This window comes from Dermacentor andersoni, chromosome 2 (assembly GCF_023375885.2).
Source record: "Dermacentor andersoni chromosome 2, qqDerAnde1_hic_scaffold, whole genome shotgun sequence".
Taxonomy (NCBI): Eukaryota; Metazoa; Arthropoda; class Arachnida; order Ixodida; family Ixodidae; genus Dermacentor; species Dermacentor andersoni.
In genome coordinates, this window is record NC_092815.1 from 214,927,396 (window position 1) to 214,949,915 (window position 22,520).

The following is a 22,520-nucleotide window of genomic DNA, read 5'->3' on the forward strand; positions in this document are numbered from 1 at the left end:
GGTTAATGTATAGGTTATACTGAAGATTGTTGAATACCAGCGTCATGCTGACGACGCAATGAATACCATGGAGCCACCACACGCTGACGTCAACGGCGTGAAACGCGGGTGATGGTGACGCTGTGACGAGACGATCGAACGATGCTGATTCCATGCGAAGACCAAAAAAGTTGGGCGCGTCACAATTGCCAGCTTGCCAATTCTGACCAATGTACCCAATGGCACAAGGCCAATCGGAAATGGTGTATAGCTCAGGCCATTTGGACGACCGCGTGCCACGCCGTGTTTGATTGCCGGCCTTCTGCGCCGCTTATCTTTTTGACGTTTCTTCGTTTGTTCCACAGTTTACCTTGCCCGTCTTGCCGCAATTGTCAGTGTGGCGACGTGTCATGCGTTGCTGTTCTCGATAAACACATATACGCCCAACGACCAAGTGAAAATCACCTGATCCGTGGCCTTGTGTCTAGGACACTCGGCAGGAATAGATCAGGGAGGTAGAGGCGTCAGCCTGCTGCCGCCAGTTGGCGGGGACCAGCTCGTGTACCGGTGCGCTTGTGAAAGGGCGCGCAGGTCGGGTCTGAGCCCTGAACTGCTTTGAAAAGTACACATCCTTTTTGACGGATTGCGAAATTTTGGTGACAGTCTCGTTTTCGTCGCTGCCGTCTTCTTTTTTTCAATTTTATTGGCATTGTGTGGCATTTTCAGCCACATTACTCTGTGCATCTAGTCCTATTCACATGCGCGTTGACCGAAGTTGTCCGCTTGCTTCTGGAACTAAGTGTGTGTTGGCTGCTATCTTGCTCTGCAGACGATAGGGTTCTCTGACAATGTGGCTTGTGAGACATCTTGGGAAACATTTTAAGGGACAAACCCACAATTAATGTGAACACACCTACAATGAAGGCTTACGTCGCCGATTTCAATGGATCCACGGCGCATTCTTCTTGCTTACGTTTTGGCCTAAGTTAATGTATAGGCTGTACTGAAGACTGTTGAATACCAGCGTCATGCTGACGACGCAATGAATACCATGGAGCCACCACACGTTGATGTCAACGGCGTGAAACGCGGGTGATGGTGACGCTGTGACGAGACGATCGAACGATGCTGATTCCATGCGAAGACCGAAAAAGTAGGCGCGTCACAATTGCCAAGTTGCCAATTCTGACCAATGTACCCAATGGCACAAGCCCAATCGGAAATGGTTTATGGCTCAGGCCGTTTGTACGGCCGCGTCCCACGCCGTGTTCGATTGGCGGCCTCGTGTGCCGCTTATCTTTTTGACGTTTCTTCGTTTGTTCCACAGTTTACGTTGCCCGCCGTTCCGCAATTGTCAGTGTGGCGACGTGTCATTCGTGGCTCTTCGCGATAAACACATATACGCCCAACGACCTAGTGAACATCACCTGATCCGTGGCCTTGTGTCTAGGAGACTCGGCAGGAATGGTTCAGGGAAGTAGAGGCGTCAGCCTGCTGCCGGCAGTTGGCGGTAACCAGCTTGTGTACCGGTGCGCTTGTGAAAGGGCGCGCAGGTTGCGTCAGAGCCCGGAACTGCTTTGAAAAGTACTCACCATTTTTGACGGATTGCGAAATTTAGGTGGCAGCCTCGTTTTCGTCGCTGCCGTCTTCTTTTTTTTTTCAATGTTATTGGCATTGTGTGACATTTTCAGCCACCTCACTATATGCATCTAGTCCCTTTCACGTGCGCGTTGACCCATGTTTTCCGCTGGCTTCTGGAACTAAGAGTGTGTTGGCTGCTATCTTGCTCTGCAGACGATAGCGTTCTCTGAGAATGTGGCATGTGAGACATCTGGGAAAACATTTTAAGGGACAAACCAAAAATTAATGTGAACACACATACAATGAAGGTTTACCTCGCCGATTTCAATGGATCCGCGGCGCATTCTTCTTGCTTACCTTTTGGCCTAGGTTAATGTATAGGTTGTACTGAAGATTGTTGAATACCAGCGTCCTGCTGACGACGCAATGAATACGATGGAGCCACCACACGCTGACGTCAGCGGCGTGAAATGCGGGTGATGGTGACGCTGTAAAGAGACGATCGAACGATGCTGATTCCATGCGAAGACCGAAAAACTTGGGCGCGTCACAATTGCCATGTTGCAAATTTTGACCAATGTACCCAATGGCACAAGCCCAATCGGAAATGGTTAATGGTTCAGGCCATTTGTACGACCGCGTGCCACGCCGTGTTCGATTGCTGGCCTTCTGTGCCGCTTATCTTTTTGACGTTTCTTCGTTTGTTCCACAGTTTACGTTGCCCGCCGTGCCGCAAATGTCAGTGTGGCGACGTGTCATGCGTGGCTCTTCGCGATGAACACATATACGCCCAACGACCTAGTGAACATCACCTGATCCGTGGCCTTGTGTCTAGGACACTCGGCAGGAATGGATCAGGCAAGTAGAGGCGTCAACCTGGCGCCGGCAGTTGGCGGGGACCAGCTTGTGTACCGGTGCGCTTGTGAAAGGGCGCGCAGGTTGCGTCAGAGCTTGGAACTGCTTTGAAAAGTACTCACCCTTTTTGACGGATTGCGAAATTTAGGTGGCAGCCTCGTTTTCGTCGCTGCCGTCTTCTTTTTTTTCAGTGTTATTGGCATTGTGTGACATTTTCAACCACCTTCCTCTGTGCATCTAGTCCCATTCACATGCGCGTTGACCCAAGTTGTCAGCGTGCTTCTGGAACTAAGTGGGTGTTGGCTGCTATCTTGCTCTGCAGTCGATAGGGTTCATTGAGAATGTGGCATGGGAGACATCTTGGGAATCATTTTAAGGGACAAATCCACAATTAATGTGAACACACCTACAATGAAGGCTTACGTCGCCGATTTCGATGGATCCACGGCGCATTCTTCTTGCTTACGTTTTGGCCTAAGTTAATGTATAGGTTGTACTGAAGACTGTTGAATACCAGCGTCATGCTGACGACGCAATGAATACCATGGAGCCACCACACGTTGATGTCAACGGCGTGAAACGCGGGTGATGGTGACGCTGTGACGAGACGATCGAACGATGCGGATTCCATGCGAAGACCGAAGAAGTTTGGCGCGTCACAATTCCCAATTTGCCAATTCTCACCAATGTACCCAGTGGCACAAGGGCAATCGGTAATGCTTTATGGCTCAGGCTATTTGTACGACCGCGTGCCACGCCGTGTTCGATTGCCGGCCTTCTGTGCCGCTTATCTTTTTGACGTTTCTTCCTTTGTTCCACAGTTTACGTTGCCCGCCGTGCCACAATTGTCAGTGTGGCGACGTGTCATGCGTGGCTGTTCGCGATAAACACTTACACGCCCAACGACCTAGTGAACATCACCTGATCCGTGCCCTCGTGTTTAGGACACTCGACAGGAATGGATCTGGGAAGTAGAGGCGTCAGCCTGCTGCCGCCAGTTGGCGGGGACCAGCTTGTGTACCGGTGCGCTTGTGAAAGGGCGCGCAGGTCAGGTCAGAGCCCGGAACTGCTTTGAAAGTACTCATCCTTTTTGACTGATTGCGAAATTTTGGTGACAGCCTCGTTTTCGTCGCTGCCATGTTCTTTTTCTTTCAAAGTTATTGGCATTATGTGACATTTTCAGCCACCTTACTCGTTGCATCTAGTCCCTTTCACGTGCGCGTTGACCCAAGTTGTCCGCTGGTTTCTGGAACTAAGTGTGTGTTGGCTGTTATCTTGCTCTTCTAGATGATAGGGTTCTCTGACAATGTGGCTTGTGAGACATCTGGGGAAACATTTTAAGGGACAAACCCACAATAATGTGAACACACCTACAATGAACGTTTACCTCGCCGATTTCAATGGATCCGCGGCGCATTCTTCTTGTTTACGTTTTGGCCTAGGTTAACGTATAGGTTGTACTGAAGACTGTTGAATACCAGCGTAATGCTCACGACGCAATGAATACCATTTATCCACCACACGCTGACGTCAACGGCGTTAAACGCGGGTGATGGTGACGCTGTGACGAGATGATCGAACGATGCTGATTCCATGCGAAGACCGAAAAAGTTGGGCGCGTCACAATTCCCAAGTTGCCAATTCTGACCAATGTACCCAATTGCGCAAGGCCAATCGGAAACGGTTTATGGCTCAGGCCGTTTGTACGACCGCGTCCCACGCCGTGTTCGATTGGCGGCCTCGTGTGCCGCTTATCTTTTTGACGTTTCTTCGTTTGTTCCACAGTTTACCTTGCCCGTCTTGCCGCAATTGTCAGTGTGGCGACGTGTCATGCGTTGCTGTTCTCGATAAACACATATACGCCCAACGACCAAGTGAACATCACCTGATCCGTGGCCTTGTGTCTAGGACACTCGGCAGGAATAGATCAGGGAGGTAGAGGCGTCAGCCTGCTGCCGCCAGTTGGCGGGGACCAGCTCGTGTACCGGTGCGCTTGTGAAAGAGCGCGCAGGACGGGTCTGAGCCCTGAACTGCTTTGAAAAGTACTCACCATTTTTGACGGATTGCGAAATTTAGGTGGCAGCCTCGTTTTCGTCGCTGCCGTCTTCTTTTTTTCAATTTTATTGGCATTGTGTGGCATTTTCAGCCACATTACTCTGTGCATCTAGTCCTATTCACATGCGCGTTGACCGAAGTTGTCCGCTTGCTTCTGGAACTAAGTGTGTGTTGGCTGCTATCTTGCTCTGCAGACGATAGGGTTCTCTGAGAATGTGGCTTGTGAGACATCTTGGGAAACATTCTAAGGGACAAGCTCACAATTAATGTGAACACACCTACAATGAAGGCATACCTCGCCGATTTCAATGGATCCGCGGCGCTTTCTTCTTGCTTACGTTTTGGCCTAAGTTAATGTATAGGTTGTACTCAAGACTGTTGAATACCAGCGTCATGCTGACGACGCAATGAATACCATGGAGTCACCACACGCTGACGTCAACGGCGTGAAACGCGGGTGATGGTGACGCTGTGACGACACGATCGAACGATGCTGATTCCATGCGAAGACCGAAAAAGTTGGGCGCGTCACAATTGCCAAGTTGCCAATTCTGACCAATGTACCCAATGGCACAAGCCCATCGGAAATGGTTAATGGTTCAGGCCATTTGTACGACCGCGTGCCACGATGTGTTCGATTGCCGGCCTTCTGTGCCGCTTATCCTTTTGACGTTTCTTCGTTTGTTCCACAGTTTACGTTGCCCGCCGTTCCGCAATTGTCAGTGTGGCGATGTGTCATTCGTGGCTCTTCGCGATAAACACATATACGCCCAACGACCTAGTGAACATCACCTGATCCGTGGCCTTGTGTCTAGGACACTCGGCAGGAATGGTTCAGGGAAATAGAGGCGTCAGCCTGCTGCCGGCAGTTGGCGGTAACCAGCTTGTGTACCGGTGCGCTTGTGAAAGGGCGCGCAGGTTGCGTCAGAGCCCGGAACTGCTTTGAAAAGTACTCACCATTTTTGACGGATTGCGAAATTTAGGTGGCAGCCTGGTTTTCGTCGCTGCCGTCTTCTTTTTTTTTCAATGTTATTGGCATTGTGTGACATTTTCAGCCACCTCGCTATTTGCATCTAGTCCCTTTCACGAGCGCGTTGACCCATGTTTTCCGCTGGCTTCTGGAACTAAGAGTGTGTTGGCTGCTATCTTGCTCTGCAGACGATAGCGTTCTCTGAGAATGTGGCATGTGAGACATCTGGGGAAACATTTTAAGGGACAAACAAAAATTAATGTGAACACACATACAATGAAGGTTTACCTCGCCGATTTCAATGGATCCGCGGCGCATTCTTCTTGCTTACCTTTTGGCCTAGGTTAATGTATAGGTTGTACTGAAGATTGTTGAATACCAGCGTCCTGCTGACGACGCAATGAATACTATGGAGCCACCACACGCTGACGTCAGCGGCGTGAAACGCGGGTGATAGTGAAGCTGTGACGAGACGATCGAACGATGCTGATTCCATGCGAAGACCGAAAAAGTTGGGCGCGTCACAATTGCCAAGTTGCCAATTCTGACCAATGTACCCAATGGCACAAGCCGAATCGGAAATGGTTAATGGTTCAGGCCATTTGTACGACCGCGTGCCACGCCGTGTTCGATTGCCGGCCTTCTGTGCCGCTTATCTTTTGACGTTTCTTCGTTTGTTCCACAGTTTACGTTGCCCGCCGTGCCGCAATGGTCAGTGCGGCGACGTGTCATGCGTGGCTGTTCTCGATAAACACATATACGCCCAACGACCTAGTGAACATCACCTGATCCGTGGCCTTGTTTCTAGGACACTCGGCAGGAATGGATCAGGGAGGTACAGGCGTCAGCCTACAGCCGGCGGTTGCCGGGGACCAGCCTGTGTACCGGTGCGCTTGTGAAAGGGCGCGCAGGTCGGGTCAGAGCCCGCAGCTGCTTTGACAAGTACTCATCCTTTTTGACGGATTGCGAAATTTTGGTGGCAGCCTCGTTCTTCGTCGCTGCCGTATTCTTTTTTTTTCAATGTTATTGGCATTGTGTCACATTTTCAGCCACCTTCCTTTGTGCATCTAGTCCCATTGACATGCGCGCTGACCCAAATTGTCCGCTGGCTTCCGGAACTAAGAATGTGTTGGCTGCTATCTTGCTCTGCAGTCGATAGGTTTCATTGAGAATGTGGCATGTGAGACATCTTGGGAATCATTTTAAGGGACAAATCCACAATTAATGTGAACACACCTACAATGAAGGCTTACGTCGCCGATTTCGATGGATCCGCAGGGCATTCTTCTTGCTTACGTTTTGGCCTAGGTTAATGTATAGGTTGTACTGAAGACTGTTGAATACCAGCGTCATGGTGACGACGCGATGAATACCATGGAGCCACCACACGCTGACGTCAACGGCGTGAAACGCGGGTGATGGTGACGCTGTGACGAGAGGATCGAACGATGCTGATTCCATGCGAACACCGAAGAAGTTGGGCGCGTCACAATTTGCAAGTTGCCTATTCTGACCAATGTACCCAATGACACAAGGCCAATCGGAAGTGGTTTATGGCTCAGGCTATTTGTACGACCGCGTGCCACGCCGTGTTCGATTGCCGGCCTTCTGTGCAGCTCATCTTTTTGAGGTTTCTTCGTTTGTTCCACAGTTTACGTTGCCCGCCGTGCCGCAATTGTCAGTGTGACGACGTGTCATGCGTGGCTGTTCTCTATAAACACATATACGCCCAACGACCTAGTGAACATCACCTGATCCGTGGCCTTGCGTCTAGGACATTCGGCAGGAGTGGATCAGGGAGATAGAGGCGTCAGCCTGCTGCCGGCGGTTGGCGGGGACCAGCTTGTGTACCGGTGCGCTTGTGAAAGGGCGCGCAGGTCGGGTCAGAGCCCGGAACTGCTTTAAAAATTACCCTTTTTGACGGATTGCGAAACTTTGGTGGCAGCCTCGTTTTCGTAGCTGCCGTCTTCCTTTTTTCAATGTTATTGGCATTGTGCGACATTTTCAGCGACCTTCCTCTGTGCATCTAGTCTCATTGACCTGCGCGTTGACCCAAGTTGTCCGCGTGCTTCTGGAACTAAGTGTGTGTTGGCTGCTATCTTGCTCTGCAGACGATAGGGTTCTCTGACAATGTGGCTTGTGAGACATCTGGGGAGACATTTTAAGGGACAAAGCCACAATTACAGTGAACACACCTACAATGAAGGCTTACCTCGCCGATTTCAATGGATCCGCGGCGCATCCTCGTTGCTTAGGTTTTGGCTTATGTTAATGTATAGGTTGTACTGAAGACTGTTGAATACCAGCGTCATGGTGACGACGCGATGAATACCATGGGGCCACCACACGCTGACGTCAACGGCGTGAAACGCGCGTGATGGGGACGCTGTGACGAGACGATCGAACGATGCGGATTCCATGCGAAGACCGAAGAAGTTGGGCGCGTCACAATTCCCAAGTTGCCAATTCTCACCAATGTACCCAGTGGCACAAAGCCAATCGGTAATGCTTTATGGCTCAGGCTATTTGTACGACCGCGTGCCACGCCGCGTTCGATTGCCGGCCTTCTGTGCCGCTTATCTTTTTGACGTTTCTTCCTTTGTTCCACAGTTTACGTTGCGCGCCGTGCCGCAATTGTCAGTGTAACGACGTGTCATGCGTGGCTGTTCTCTATAAACACATATACGCCCAACGACCTAGTGAACATCACCTGATCCGTGGCCTTGCGTCTAGGACATTCGGCAGGAATGGATCAGGGAGGTAGAGGCGTCAGCCTGCTGCCGGCGGTTGGCGGGGACCAGCTTGTGTACCGGTGCGCTTGTGAAAGGGCGCACAGGTCGGGTCAGAGCCCAGAAATGCTTTGAAAAGTACTCAGCCTTTTCGACGGATTGCGAAACTTTGGTGGCAGCCTCGTTTTCGTCGCTGCCGTCTTCCTTTTTTCAATGTTATTGGCATTGTGTGACATTTTCAGCGACCTTCCTCTGTGCATCTAGTCCCATTCACATGCGCGTTGACCCAAGTTGTCAGCGTGCTTCTGGAACTAAGTGTGTGTTGGCTGCTATCTTGCTCTGCAGTCGATAGGGTTCTCTGACAATATAGCTTGTGAGACATCTGGGGAGACATTTTAAGGGACGAACCCACAATTAATGTGAACACACCTACAATGAAGGCTTACCTCGCCGATTTCAATATATCCGCAGGGCATTCTTCTTGCTTACGTTTTGGCCTAGGTTAATGTATAGGTTGTACTGAAGACTGTTGAATACCAGCGTCATGGTGACGACGCGATGAATACCATGGAGCCACCACACGCTGACGTCAACGGCGTGAAACGCGGGTGATGGTGACGCTGTGACGACAGGATCGAACGATGCTGATTCCATGCGAACACCGAAGAAGTTGGGCGCGTCACAATTTCCAAGTTGCCTATTCTGACCAATGTACCCAATGACACAAGGCCAATCGGAAGTGGTTTATGGCTCAGGCTATTTGTACGACCGCGTGCCACGCCGTGTTCGATTGCCGGCCTTCTGTGCAGCTCATCTTTTTGAGGTTTCTTCGTTTGTTCCACAGTTTACGTTGCCCGCCGTGCCGCAATTGTCAGTGTGACGACGTGTCATGCGTGCCTGTTCTCTATAAACACATATACGCCCAACGACCTAGTGAACATCACCTGATCCGTGGCCTTCCATCTAGGACATTCGGCAGGAATGGATCAGGGAGGTAGAGGCGTCAGCCTGCTGCCGGCGGTTGGCGGGGACCAGCTTGTGTACCGGTGCGCTTGTGAAAGGGCGCACAGGTCGGGTCAGAGCCCAGAAATGCTTTGAAAAGTACTCAGCCTTTTCGACGGATTGCGAAACTTTGGTGGCAGCCTCGTTTTCGTCGCTGCCGTCTTCCTTTTTTCAATGTTATTGGCATTGTGTGACATTTTCAGCGACCTTCCTCTGTGCATCTAGTCCCATTCACATGCGCGTTGACCCAAGTTGTCAGCGTGCTTCTGGAACTAAGTGTGTGTTGGCTGCTATCTTGCTCTGCAGTCGATAGGGTTCATTGAGAATGTGGCATGTGAGACATCTTGGGAATCATTTTAAGGGACAAATCCACAATTAATGTGAACACACCTACAATGAAGGCTTACGTCGCCGATTTCGATGGATCCGCAGGGCATTCTTCTTGCTTACGTTTTAGCTTATGTTATTGTGTAGGTTGTACTGAAGACTGTTGAATACCAGCGTCATGGTGACGACGCAATGAATACCATGGAGCCACCACACGCTGACGTCAACGGCGTGAAACGCGGGAGATGGTGACGCTGTGACGAGAGGATCGAACGATGCTGATTCCATGTGAACGCCGAAGAAGTTGGGCGCGTCACAATTTCCAAGTTGCCTATTCTGACCAATGTACCCAATGACACAAGGCCAATCGGAAGTGGTTTATGGCTCAGGCTATTTGTACGACCGCGTGCCACGCCGTGTTCGATTGCCAGCCTTCTGTGCCGCTCATCTTTTTGAGGTTTCTTCGTTTCTTCCACAGTTCACGTTGCCCGCCGTGCCGCAATTGTCAGTGTGACGACGTGTCATGCGTGGCTGTTCTCTATAAACACATATACGCCCAACGATCTAGTGAAAATCACCTGATCCGTGGCCTTGTGTCTAGGACACTCGGCAGGAATAGATCAGGGAGGTAGAGGCGTCAGCCTGCTGCCGCCAGTTGGCGGGGACCAGCTCGTGTACCGGTGCGCTTGTGAAAGGGCGCGCAGGTCGGGTCTGAGCCCTGAACTGCTTTGAAAAGTACACATCCTTTTTGACGGATTGCGAAATTTTGGTGACAGTCTCGTTTTCGTCGCTGCCGTCTTCTTTTTTTCAATTTTATTGGCGTTGTGTGGCATTTTCAGCCACATTACTCTGTGCATCTAGTCCTATTCACATGCGCGTTGACCGAAGTTGTCCGCTTGCTTCTGGAACTAAGTGTGTGTTGGCTGCTATCTTGCTCTGCAGACGATAGGGTTCTCTGAGAATGTGGCTTGTGAGACATCTTGGGAAACATTTTAAGGGACAAACCCACAATTAATGTGAACACACCTACAATGAAGGCTTGCGTCGCCGATTTCAATGGATCCACGGCGCATTCTTCTTGCTTACGTTTTGGCCTAAGTTAATGTATAGGTTGTACTGAAGACTGTTGAATACCAGCGTCATGCTGACGACGCAATGAATACCATGGAGCCACCACACGTTGATGTCAACGGCGTGAAACGCGGGTGATGGTGACGCTGTGAAGAGACGATCGAACGATGCTGATTCCATGCGAAGACCGAAAAAGTTGGGCGCGTCACAATTGCCAAGTTGCCAATTCTGACCAATGTACCCAATGGCACAAGCCCAATCGGAAATGGTTAATGGTTCAGGCCATTTGTACGACCGCGTGCCACGCCGTGTTCGATTGCTGGCCTTCTGTGCCGCTTATCTTTTCGACGTTTCTTCGTTTGTTCCACAGTTTACGTTGCCCGCCGTGCCGCAATTGTCAGTGTGGCGACGTGTCATGCGTGGCTCTTCGCGATAAACACATATACGCCCAACGACCTAGTGAACATCACCTGATCCGTGGCCTTGTGTCTAGGACACTCGGCAGGAATGGATCAGGGAAGTAGAGGCGTCAGCCTGCTGCCGGCAGTTGGCGGGGACCAGCTTGTGTACCGGTGCGCTTGTGAAAGGGCGCGCAGGTTGCGTCAGAGCTTGGAACTGCTTTGAAAAGTACTCACCCTTTTTGACGGATTGCGAAATTTAGGTGGCAGCCTCGTTTTCGTCGCTGCCGTCTTCTTTTTTTTCAATGTTAGTGGCATTGTGTGACATTTTGAGACACCTTACTCTTTGTATCTAATCCCTTTCACGTGCGCGTTGACCCATGTTTTCCGCTGGCTTCTTGAACTAAGAGTGTGTTGGCTGCTATCTTGCTCTGCAGACGATAGCGTTCTCTGAGAGTGTGGCATGTTAGACATCTGGGGAAACATTTTAAGGGACAAACCAAAAATTAATGTGAACACACATAAATGAAGGTTTACCTCGCCGATTTCAATGGATCCGCGGCGCATTGCTCTTGCTTACCTTTTGGCCTAGGTTAATGTATAGGTTATACTGAAGATTGTTGAATACCAGCGTCATGCTGACGACGCAATGAATACCATGGAGCCACCACACGCTGACGTCAACGGCGTGAAACGCGGGTGATGGTGACGCTGTGACGAGACGATCGAACGATGCTGATTCCATGCGAAGACCAAAAAAGTTGGGCGCGTCACAATTGCCAGCTTGCCAATTCTGACCAATGTACCCAATGGCACAAGGCCAATCGGAAATGGTGTATAGCTCAGGCCATTTGGACGACCGCGTGCCACGCCGTGTTTGATTGCCGGCCTTCTGCGCCGCTTATCTTTTTGACGTTTCTTCGTTTGTTCCACAGTTTACCTTGCCCGTCTTGCCGCAATTGTCAGTGTGGCGACGTGTCATGCGTTGCTGTTCTCGATAAACACATATACGCCCAACGACCAAGTGAAAATCACCTGATCCGTGGCCTTGTGTCTAGGACACTCGGCAGGAATAGATCAGGGAGGTAGAGGCGTCAGCCTGCTGCCGCCAGTTGGCGGGGACCAGCTCGTGTACCGGTGCGCTTGTGAAAGGGCGCGCAGGTCGGGTCTGAGCCCTGAACTGCTTTGAAAAGTACACATCCTTTTTGACGGATTGCGAAATTTTGGTGACAGTCTCGTTTTCGTCGCTGCCGTCTTCTTTTTTTCAATTTTATTGGCATTGTGTGGCATTTTCAGCCACATTACTCTGTGCATCTAGTCCTATTCACATGCGCGTTGACCGAAGTTGTCCGCTTGCTTCTGGAACTAAGTGTGTGTTGGCTGCTATCTTGCTCTGCAGACGATAGGGTTCTCTGACAATGTGGCTTGTGAGACATCTTGGGAAACATTTTAAGGGACAAACCCACAATTAATGTGAACACACCTACAATGAAGGCTTACGTCGCCGATTTCAATGGATCCACGGCGCATTCTTCTTGCTTACGTTTTGGCCTAAGTTAATGTATAGGCTGTACTGAAGACTGTTGAATACCAGCGTCATGCTGACGACGCAATGAATACCATGGAGCCACCACACGTTGATGTCAACGGCGTGAAACGCGGGTGATGGTGACGCTGTGACGAGACGATCGAACGATGCTGATTCCATGCGAAGACCGAAAAAGTAGGCGCGTCACAATTGCCAAGTTGCCAATTCTGACCAATGTACCCAATGGCACAAGCCCAATCGGAAATGGTTTATGGCTCAGGCCGTTTGTACGGCCGCGTCCCACGCCGTGTTCGATTGGCGGCCTCGTGTGCCGCTTATCTTTTTGACGTTTCTTCGTTTGTTCCACAGTTTACGTTGCCCGCCGTTCCGCAATTGTCAGTGTGGCGACGTGTCATTCGTGGCTCTTCGCGATAAACACATATACGCCCAACGACCTAGTGAACATCACCTGATCCGTGGCCTTGTGTCTAGGAGACTCGGCAGGAATGGTTCAGGGAAGTAGAGGCGTCAGCCTGCTGCCGGCAGTTGGCGGTAACCAGCTTGTGTACCGGTGCGCTTGTGAAAGGGCGCGCAGGTTGCGTCAGAGCCCGGAACTGCTTTGAAAAGTACTCACCATTTTTGACGGATTGCGAAATTTAGGTGGCAGCCTCGTTTTCGTCGCTGCCGTCTTCTTTTTTTTTTCAATGTTATTGGCATTGTGTGACATTTTCAGCCACCTCACTATATGCATCTAGTCCCTTTCACGTGCGCGTTGACCCATGTTTTCCGCTGGCTTCTGGAACTAAGAGTGTGTTGGCTGCTATCTTGCTCTGCAGACGATAGCGTTCTCTGAGAATGTGGCATGTGAGACATCTGGGAAAACATTTTAAGGGACAAACCAAAAATTAATGTGAACACACATACAATGAAGGTTTACCTCGCCGATTTCAATGGATCCGCGGCGCATTCTTCTTGCTTACCTTTTGGCCTAGGTTAATGTATAGGTTGTACTGAAGATTGTTGAATACCAGCGTCCTGCTGACGACGCAATGAATACGATGGAGCCACCACACGCTGACGTCAGCGGCGTGAAACGCGGGTGATGGTGACGCTGTAAAGAGACGATCGAACGATGCTGATTCCATGCGAAGACCGAAAAACTTGGGCGCGTCACAATTGCCATGTTGCAAATTTTGACCAATGTACCCAATGGCACAAGCCCAATCGGAAATGGTTAATGGTTCAGGCCATTTGTACGACCGCGTGCCACGCCGTGTTCGATTGCTGGCCTTCTGTGCCGCTTATCTTTTTGACGTTTCTTCGTTTGTTCCACAGTTTACGTTGCCCGCCGTGCCGCAAATGTCAGTGTGGCGACGTGTCATGCGTGGCTCTTCGCGATGAACACATATACGCCCAACGACCTAGTGAACATCACCTGATCCGTGGCCTTGTGTCTAGGACACTCGGCAGGAATGGATCAGGCAAGTAGAGGCGTCAACCTGGCGCCGGCAGTTGGCGGGGACCAGCTTGTGTACCGGTGCGCTTGTGAAAGGGCGCGCAGGTTTTGTCAGAGCTTGGAACTGCTTTGAAAAGTACTCACCCTTTTTGACGGATTGCGAAATTTAGGTGGCAGCCTCGTTTTCGTCGCTGCCGTCTTCTTTTTTTTCAGTGTTATTGGCATTGTGTGACATTTTCAACCACCTTCCTCTGTGCATCTAGTCCCATTCACATGCGCGTTGACCCAAGTTGTCAGCGTGCTTCTGGAACTAAGTGGGTGTTGGCTGCTATCTTGCTCTGCAGTCGATAGGGTTCATTGAGAATGTGGCATGTGAGACATCTTGGGAATCATTTTAAGGGACAAATCCACAATTAATGTGAACACACCTACAATGAAGGCTTACGTCGCCGATTTCGATGGATCCACGGCGCATTCTTCTTGCTTACGTTTTGGCCTAAGTTAATGTATAGGTTGTACTGAAGACTGTTGAATACCAGCGTCATGCTGACGACGCAATGAATACCATGGAGCCACCACACGTTGATGTCAACGGCGTGAAACGCGGGTGATGGTGACGCTGTGACGAGACGATCGAACGATGCGGATTCCATGCGAAGACCGAAGAAGTTTGGCGCGTCACAATTCCCAATTTGCCAATTCTCACCAATGTACCCAGTGGCACAAGGGCAATCGGTAATGCTTTATGGCTCAGGCTATTTGTACGACCGCGTGCCACGCCGTGTTCGATTGCCGGCCTTCTGTGCCGCTTATCTTTTTGACGTTTCTTCCTTTGTTCCACAGTTTACGTTGCCCGCCGTGCCACAATTGTCAGTGTGGCGACGTGTCATGCGTGGCTGTTCGCGATAAACACTTACACGCCCAACGACCTAGTGAACATCACCTGATCCGTGCCCTCGTGTTTAGGACACTCGACAGGAATGGATCTGGGAAGTAGAGGCGTCAGCCTGCTGCCGCCAGTTGGCGGGGACCAGCTTGTGTACCGGTGCGCTTGTGAAAGGGCGCGCAGGTCAGGTCAGAGCCCGGAACTGCTTTGAAAGTACTCATCCTTTTTGACTGATTGCGAAATTTTGGTGACAGCCTCGTTTTCGTCGCTGCCATGTTCTTTTTCTTTCAAAGTTATTGGCATTATGTGACATTTTCAGCCACCTTACTCGTTGCATCTAGTCCCTTTCACGTGCGCGTTGACCCAAGTTGTCCGCTGGTTTCTGGAACTAAGTGTGTGTTGGCTGTTATCTTGCTCTTCTAGATGATAGGGTTCTCTGACAATGTGGCTTGTGAGACATCTGGGGAAACATTTTAAGGGACAAACCCACAATAATGTGAACACACCTACAATGAACGTTTACCTCGCCGATTTCAATGGATCCGCGGCGCATTCTTCTTGTTTACGTTTTGGCCTAGGTTAACGTATAGGTTGTACTGAAGACTGTTGAATACCAGCGTAATGCTCACGACGCAATGAATACCATTTATCCACCACACGCTGACGTCAACGGCGTTAAACGCGGGTGATGGTGACGCTGTGACGAGATGATCGAACGATGCTGATTCCATGCGAAGACCGAAAAAGTTGGGCGCGTCACAATTCCCAAGTTGCCAATTCTGACCAATGTACCCAATTGCGCAAGGCCAATCGGAAACGGTTTATGGCTCAGGCCGTTTGTACGACCGCGTCCCACGCCGTGTTCGATTGGCGGCCTCGTGTGCCGCTTATCTTTTTGACGTTTCTTCGTTTGTTCCACAGTTTACCTTGCCCGTCTTGCCGCAATTGTCAGTGTGGCGACGTGTCATGCGTTGCTGTTCTCGATAAACACATATACGCCCAACGACCAAGTGAACATCACCTGATCCGTGGCCTTGTGTCTAGGACACTCGGCAGGAATAGATCAGGGAGGTAGAGGCGTCAGCCTGCTGCCGCCAGTTGGCGGGGACCAGCTCGTGTACCGGTGCGCTTGTGAAAGAGCGCGCAGGACGGGTCTGAGCCCTGAACTGCTTTGAAAAGTACTCACCATTTTTGACGGATTGCGAAATTTAGGTGGCAGCCTCGTTTTCGTCGCTGCCGTCTTCTTTTTTTCAATTTTATTGGCATTGTGTGGCATTTTCAGCCACATTACTCTGTGCATCTAGTCCTATTCACATGCGCGTTGACCGAAGTTGTCCGCTTGCTTCTGGAACTAAGTGTGTGTTGGCTGCTATCTTGCTCTGCAGACGATAGGGTTCTCTGAGAATGTGGCTTGTGAGACATCTTGGGAAACATTCTAAGGGACAAGCTCACAATTAATGTGAACACACCTACAATGAAGGCATACCTCGCCGATTTCAATGGATCCGCGGCGCTTTCTTCTTGCTTACGTTTTGGCCTAAGTTAATGTATAGGTTGTACTCAAGACTGTTGAATACCAGCGTCATGCTGACGACGCAATGAATACCATGGAGTCACCACACGCTGACGTCAACGGCGTGAAACGCGGGTGATGGTGACGCTGTGACGACACGATCGAACGATGCTGATTCCATGCGAAGACCGAAAAAGTTGGGCGCGTCACAATTGCCAAGTTGCCAATTCTGACCAATGTACCCAATGGCACAAGCCCATCGGAAATGGTTAATGGTTCAGGCCATTTGTACGACCGCGTGCCACGATGTGTTCGATTGCCGGCCTTCTGTGCCGCTTATCCTTTTGACGTTTCTTCGTTTGTTCCACAGTTTACGTTGCCCGCCGTTCCGCAATTGTCAGTGTGGCGATGTGTCATTCGTGGCTCTTCGCGATAAACACATATACGCCCAACGACCTAGTGAACATCACCTGATCCGTGGCCTTGTGTCTAGGACACTCGGCAGGAATGGTTCAGGGAAATAGAGGCGTCAGCCTGCTGCCGGCAGTTGGCGGTAACCAGCTTGTGTACCGGTGCGCTTGTGAAAGGGCGCGCAGGTTGCGTCAGAGCCCGGAACTGCTTTGAAAAGTACTCACCATTTTTGACGGATTGCGAAATTTAGGTGGCAGCCTGGTTTTCGTCGCTGCCGTCTTCTTTTTTTTTCAATGTTATTGGCATTGTGTGACATTTTCAGCCACCTCGCTATTTGCATCTAGTCCCTTTCACGAGCGCGTTGACCCATGTTTTCCGCTGGCTTCTGGAACTAAGAGTGTGTTGGCTGCTATCTTGCTCTGCAGACGATAGCGTTCTCTGAGAATGTGGCATGTGAGACATCTGGGGAAACATTTTAAGGGACAAACAAAAATTAATGTGAACACACATACAATGAAGGTTTACCTCGCCGATTTCAATGGATCCGCGGCGCATTCTTCTTGCTTACCTTTTGGCCTAGGTTAATGTATAGGTTGTACTGAAGATTGTTGAATACCAGCGTCCTGCTGACGACGCAATGAATACTATGGAGCCACCACACGCTGACGTCAGCGGCGTGAAACGCGGGTGATAGTGAAGCTGTGACGAGACGATCGAACGATGCTGATTCCATGCGAAGACCGAAAAAGTTGGGCGCGTCACAATTGCCAAGTTGCCAATTCTGACCAATGTACCCAATGGCACAAGCCGAATCGGAAATGGTTAATGGTTCAGGCCATTTGTACGACCGCGTGCCACGCCGTGTTCGATTGCCGGCCTTCTGTGCCGCTTATCTTTTGACGTTTCTTCGTTTGTTCCACAGTTTACGTTGCCCGCCGTGCCGCAATGGTCAGTGCGGCGACGTGTCATGCGTGGCTGTTCTCGATAAACACATATACGCCCAACGACCTAGTGAACATCACCTGATCCGTGGCCTTGTTTCTAGGACACTCGGCAGGAATGGATCAGGGAGGTACAGGCGTCAGCCTACAGCCGGCGGTTGCCGGGGACCAGCCTGTGTACCGGTGCGCTTGTGAAAGGGCGCGCAGGTCGGGTCAGAGCCCGCAGCTGCTTTGACAAGTACTCATCCTTTTTGACGGATTGCGAAATTTTGGTGGCAGCCTCGTTCTTCGTCGCTGCCGTATTCTTTTTTTTTCAATGTTATTGGCATTGTGTCACATTTTCAGCCACCTTCCTTTGTGCATCTAGTCCCATTGACATGCGCGCTGACCCAAATTGTCCGCTGGCTTCCGGAACTAAGAATGTGTTGGCTGCTATCTTGCTCTGCAGTCGATAGGTTTCATTGAGAATGTGGCATGTGAGACATCTTGGGAATCATTTTAAGGGACAAATCCACAATTAATGTGAACACACCTACAATGAAGGCTTACGTCGCCGATTTCGATGGATCCGCAGGGCATTCTTCTTGCTTACGTTTTGGCCTAGGTTAATGTATAGGTTGTACTGAAGACTGTTGAATACCAGCGTCATGGTGACGACGCGATGAATACCATGGAGCCACCACACGCTGACGTCAACGGCGTGAAACGCGGGTGATGGTGACGCTGTGACGAGAGGATCGAACGATGCTGATTCCATGCGAACACCGAAGAAGTTTACGTCGCCCGCCGTGCCGCAATTGGCAGTGTGACGACGTGTCATGCGTGGCTGTTCTCGATAAACACATATGCGCCCAACGACCTAGTGAACATCACCTGATCCGTGGCCTTGCATCTAGGAAACTCGGCAGGAATGCGTCAGGGAGGTAGAGGCGTCAGCCCGCTGCCGGCGGTTGGCGGGAACCAGCTTGTGTACTGGTGCGCTTGTGAAAGGGCGCGCAGGTCGGGTCAGAGCCCAGAACTGCTTTAAAAAGTACTCGCCCTTTTCGACGGATTGCGAAATTTTGGTGGCAGCCTCGTTTTCGTCGCTGCCGTCTTCTTTTTTTTTTCATTGTTATTGGCATTGTGTGACATTTTCAACCACCTTCCTCTGTGTATCTAGTCCCATTGGCATGCGCGTTCACCCAAATTGTCCGCTGTCTTCTGGAACTAAGTGTGTGTTGGCTGCTATCATGCTCTGCAGACGATAGGGTTCTCTGACAATATGGCTTGTGAGACATCTGGGGAGACATTTTAAGGGACAAACCCACAATTAATGTGAACACACCTACAATGAAGGCTTACCTCGCCGATTACAATGGATCCGCGGCGCATCCTCGTTGCTTAGGTTTTGGCATATGTTAATGTATAGGTTGTACTGAAGACTGTTGAATACCAGCGTCATGGTGACGACGCAATGAATACCATGGAGCCACCACACGCTGACGTCAACGGCTTGAAACGCGGGTGATGGGGACGCTGTGACGAGATGATAGAACGATGCCGATTCCATACGAAGACCGAAGAAGTTGGGCGCGTCACAATTCCCAAGTTGCCTATTCTGACCAATGTACCTGCTGGCACAAGGCGAATGGGAAATGGTTTATGGCTCAGGCTATTTGTACGACCGCGTTACACGCCGTGTTCGATTGCCGGCCTTATTATGGGCAGTTCGTGGGCAGATTATGGGCAGTTCGTGGATTTTCTCTGCTTTCTCGCCTACATGTACCATCGGGCCATCCACTATCCCCTCACTATATCAATAATGAGGGTCTGTTTTCATGGCGAAACGGCATTACTAGCCTAAAGGCGGAACACGTTGTGTCCTAGGTATGTGACATGCATATGCGCCCCTCTTAGCTGACCCATTTGACACGTACCTGCTTTATGGCTATATTTCGCTGATTACATGTAGATCTTTCATAAAGTCAATGTAACCTCATTTAAATGCGTTGCCGAGACGGTACGTGCCACAATTTAGTGAACGTATGTAACGGCAATCAGTGTAACTGAAAAGGAGACAGTTTTCGTGTGCTTTTCTTCAAAAGACGGGCTCCGCCAGGCTTGCATCAGGGAATAGATGAAAGTAGGCTAGTTCCATATTATTGTACGTCTTTGACGTAAATCTCGGTCACCGCATAGGTGTCACTGCCATGTGCTTCTCTTCAACCAAGCTCATTTCCACATGCACAACTGGGTATACAAAACTAGGTGTGTGCGAAGCTGAAATGAGCTTCCGTGACGAGCATTTGTGTCACTGGAGATGGGCCACGAGGTATGTGCCCCTTTTCAATAAAGCTTGTGGACCCCAACATGTAGCGCTACGTATCAGCCGCACTTCAATGTAGTGAAATAGGAAGATCTGTCAAGTAGTCTATTATAGAAAAAGAAAGGTGTTCGTGCAACCTTGATTTGACCATTCCGTCTACTCTCACTGGTACGTAAGGTCATTGTTAGCCGCATGGGCCGATCGCTGTGGCAAAAAAATAGGCGTTTTTTTAACAAACTCGAGAAAAGTATAGTTTCGGAAAAAACGGGGTAGAGTAACGATAGTTTTATCGCCAATAGGGGGGGGGGTGGTTTTACGTCACAGGGACGCCGTAGTGGAGGTCTACGGAGAATTTTGCCCAACTGGGGATCTTTAACGTGCGCTACGATGCACACGGGCGTCTTCGCAGTGTGCCTCCATTCAAACTGCAATCTCCGGAGCCGGGGATTAGCCCGCAATTTCGAGCCGAGTATACTAGCGCCTTAGGTACTCGGCTACCCCGAAGGGTGACAGAGTAAGGTTATACAGGCATATGAATGTGATGAGTCCAGGTAGGTGGGCAGCGTTTCTCCAGCACTGCGGGTTTAATGTGTGCTTGGCCCAGGTTGTAGAGCTATTAGCTGAATATCTGGGGGTCGTCACGAAAGCGACGGTTTGACATCATTATGGGCAGTTCGTGGATTTTCTCTGCTTTCTCGCCTACATGTACCATCGGGCCATCCACTATCCCCTCACTATATCAGTAATGAGGGGCTGTTTTCGTGGTGAAACGGCATTACTAGCCTATAGGCGGAACAGGTTGTGTCCTAGGTATGTGACATGCATATGCGCCTCTCTTAGCTGACCCATTTGACACGAACCTGTTTTATGGCTATATTTCGCTGATTACATGTAGATCTTTCATAAAGTCAATGTAACCTCATTTAAATGCGTTGCCGAGACGGTACGTGCCACAATTTAGTGAACGTATGTAACGGCAATCAGTGTAACTGAAAAGGAGACAGTTTTCATTTGCTTTTCTTCAAAAGACGGGCTCCGCCAGACTAGCATCAGGGAATAGATGAAAGCAGGCTAGTTCCAGACGTCTTTGACGTAAATCTCGGTCACCGCATAGGTGTCACTACCATGTGCTTCTCTTCAACCAAGCTCATTTCCACATGCACAACTGGGTATACAAAACTAGGTGTGTGCGAAGCTGAAATGAGCTTCCGTGACGAGCATTTGTGTCACTGGAGATGGGCCACGAGGTATGTGCCCCTTTTCAATAAAGCTTGTGGACCCCAACATGTAGCGCTACGTATCAGCCGCACTTCAATGTAGTGAAATAGGAAGATCTGTCAAGTAGTCTATTATAGAAAAAGAAAGGTGTTCGTGCAACCTTGATTTGACCATTCCGTCTACTCTCACTGGTACGTAAGGTCATTGTTAGCCGCATGGGCCGATCGCTGTGGCAAAAAAATAGGCGTTTTTTTAACAAGCTCGAGAAAAGTATAGTTTCGGAAAAAACGGGGTAGAGTAACGATAGTTTTATCGCCAATAGGGGGGGTGGGTGGTTTTACGTCACAGGGACGCCGCAGTGGAGCTCTACGGAGAATTTTGCCCAACTGGGGATCTTTACCGTGCGCTACGATGCACACGGGCGTCTTCGCAGTGTGCCTCCATTCAAACTGCAATCTCCGGAGCCGGGGATTAGCCCGCAATTTCGAGCCGAGTATACTAGCGCCTTAGGTACTCGGCTACCCCGAAGGGTGACAGAGTAAGGTTATACAGGCATATGAATGTGATGAGTCCAGGTAGGTGGGCAGCGTTTCTCCAGCACTGCGGGTTTAATGTGTGCTTGGCCCAGGTTGTAGAGCTATTAGCTGAATATCTGGGGGTCGTCACGAAAGCGACGGTTTGACATCATTATGGGCAGTTCGTGGATTTTCTCTGCTTTCTCGCCTACATGTACCATCGGGCCATCCACTATCCCCTCACTATATCAGTAATGAGGGGCTGTTTTCGTGGCGAAACGGCATTACTAGCCTATAGGCGGAACAGGTTGTGTCCTAGGTATGTGACATGCATATGCGCCTCTCTTAGCTGACCCATTTGACACGAACCTGCTTTATGGCTATATTTCGCTGATTACATGTAGATCTTTCATAAAGTCAATGTAACCTCATTTAAATGCGTTGCCGAGACGGTACGTGCCACAATTTAGTGAACGTATGTAACGGCAATCAGTGTAACTGAAAAGGAGACAGTTTTCGTGTGCTTTTCTTCAAAAGACGGGCTCCGCCAGGCTTGCATCAGGGAATAGATGAAAGTAGGCTAGTTCCATATTATTGTACGTCTTTGACGTAAATCTCGGTCACCGCATAGGTGTCACTGCCATGTGCTTCTCTTCAACCAAGCTCATTTCCACATGCACAACTGGGTATACAAAACTAGGTGTGTGCGTATCTGAAATGAGCTTCCGTGACGAGCATTTGTGTCACTGGAGATGGGCCACGAGGTATGTGCCCCTTTTC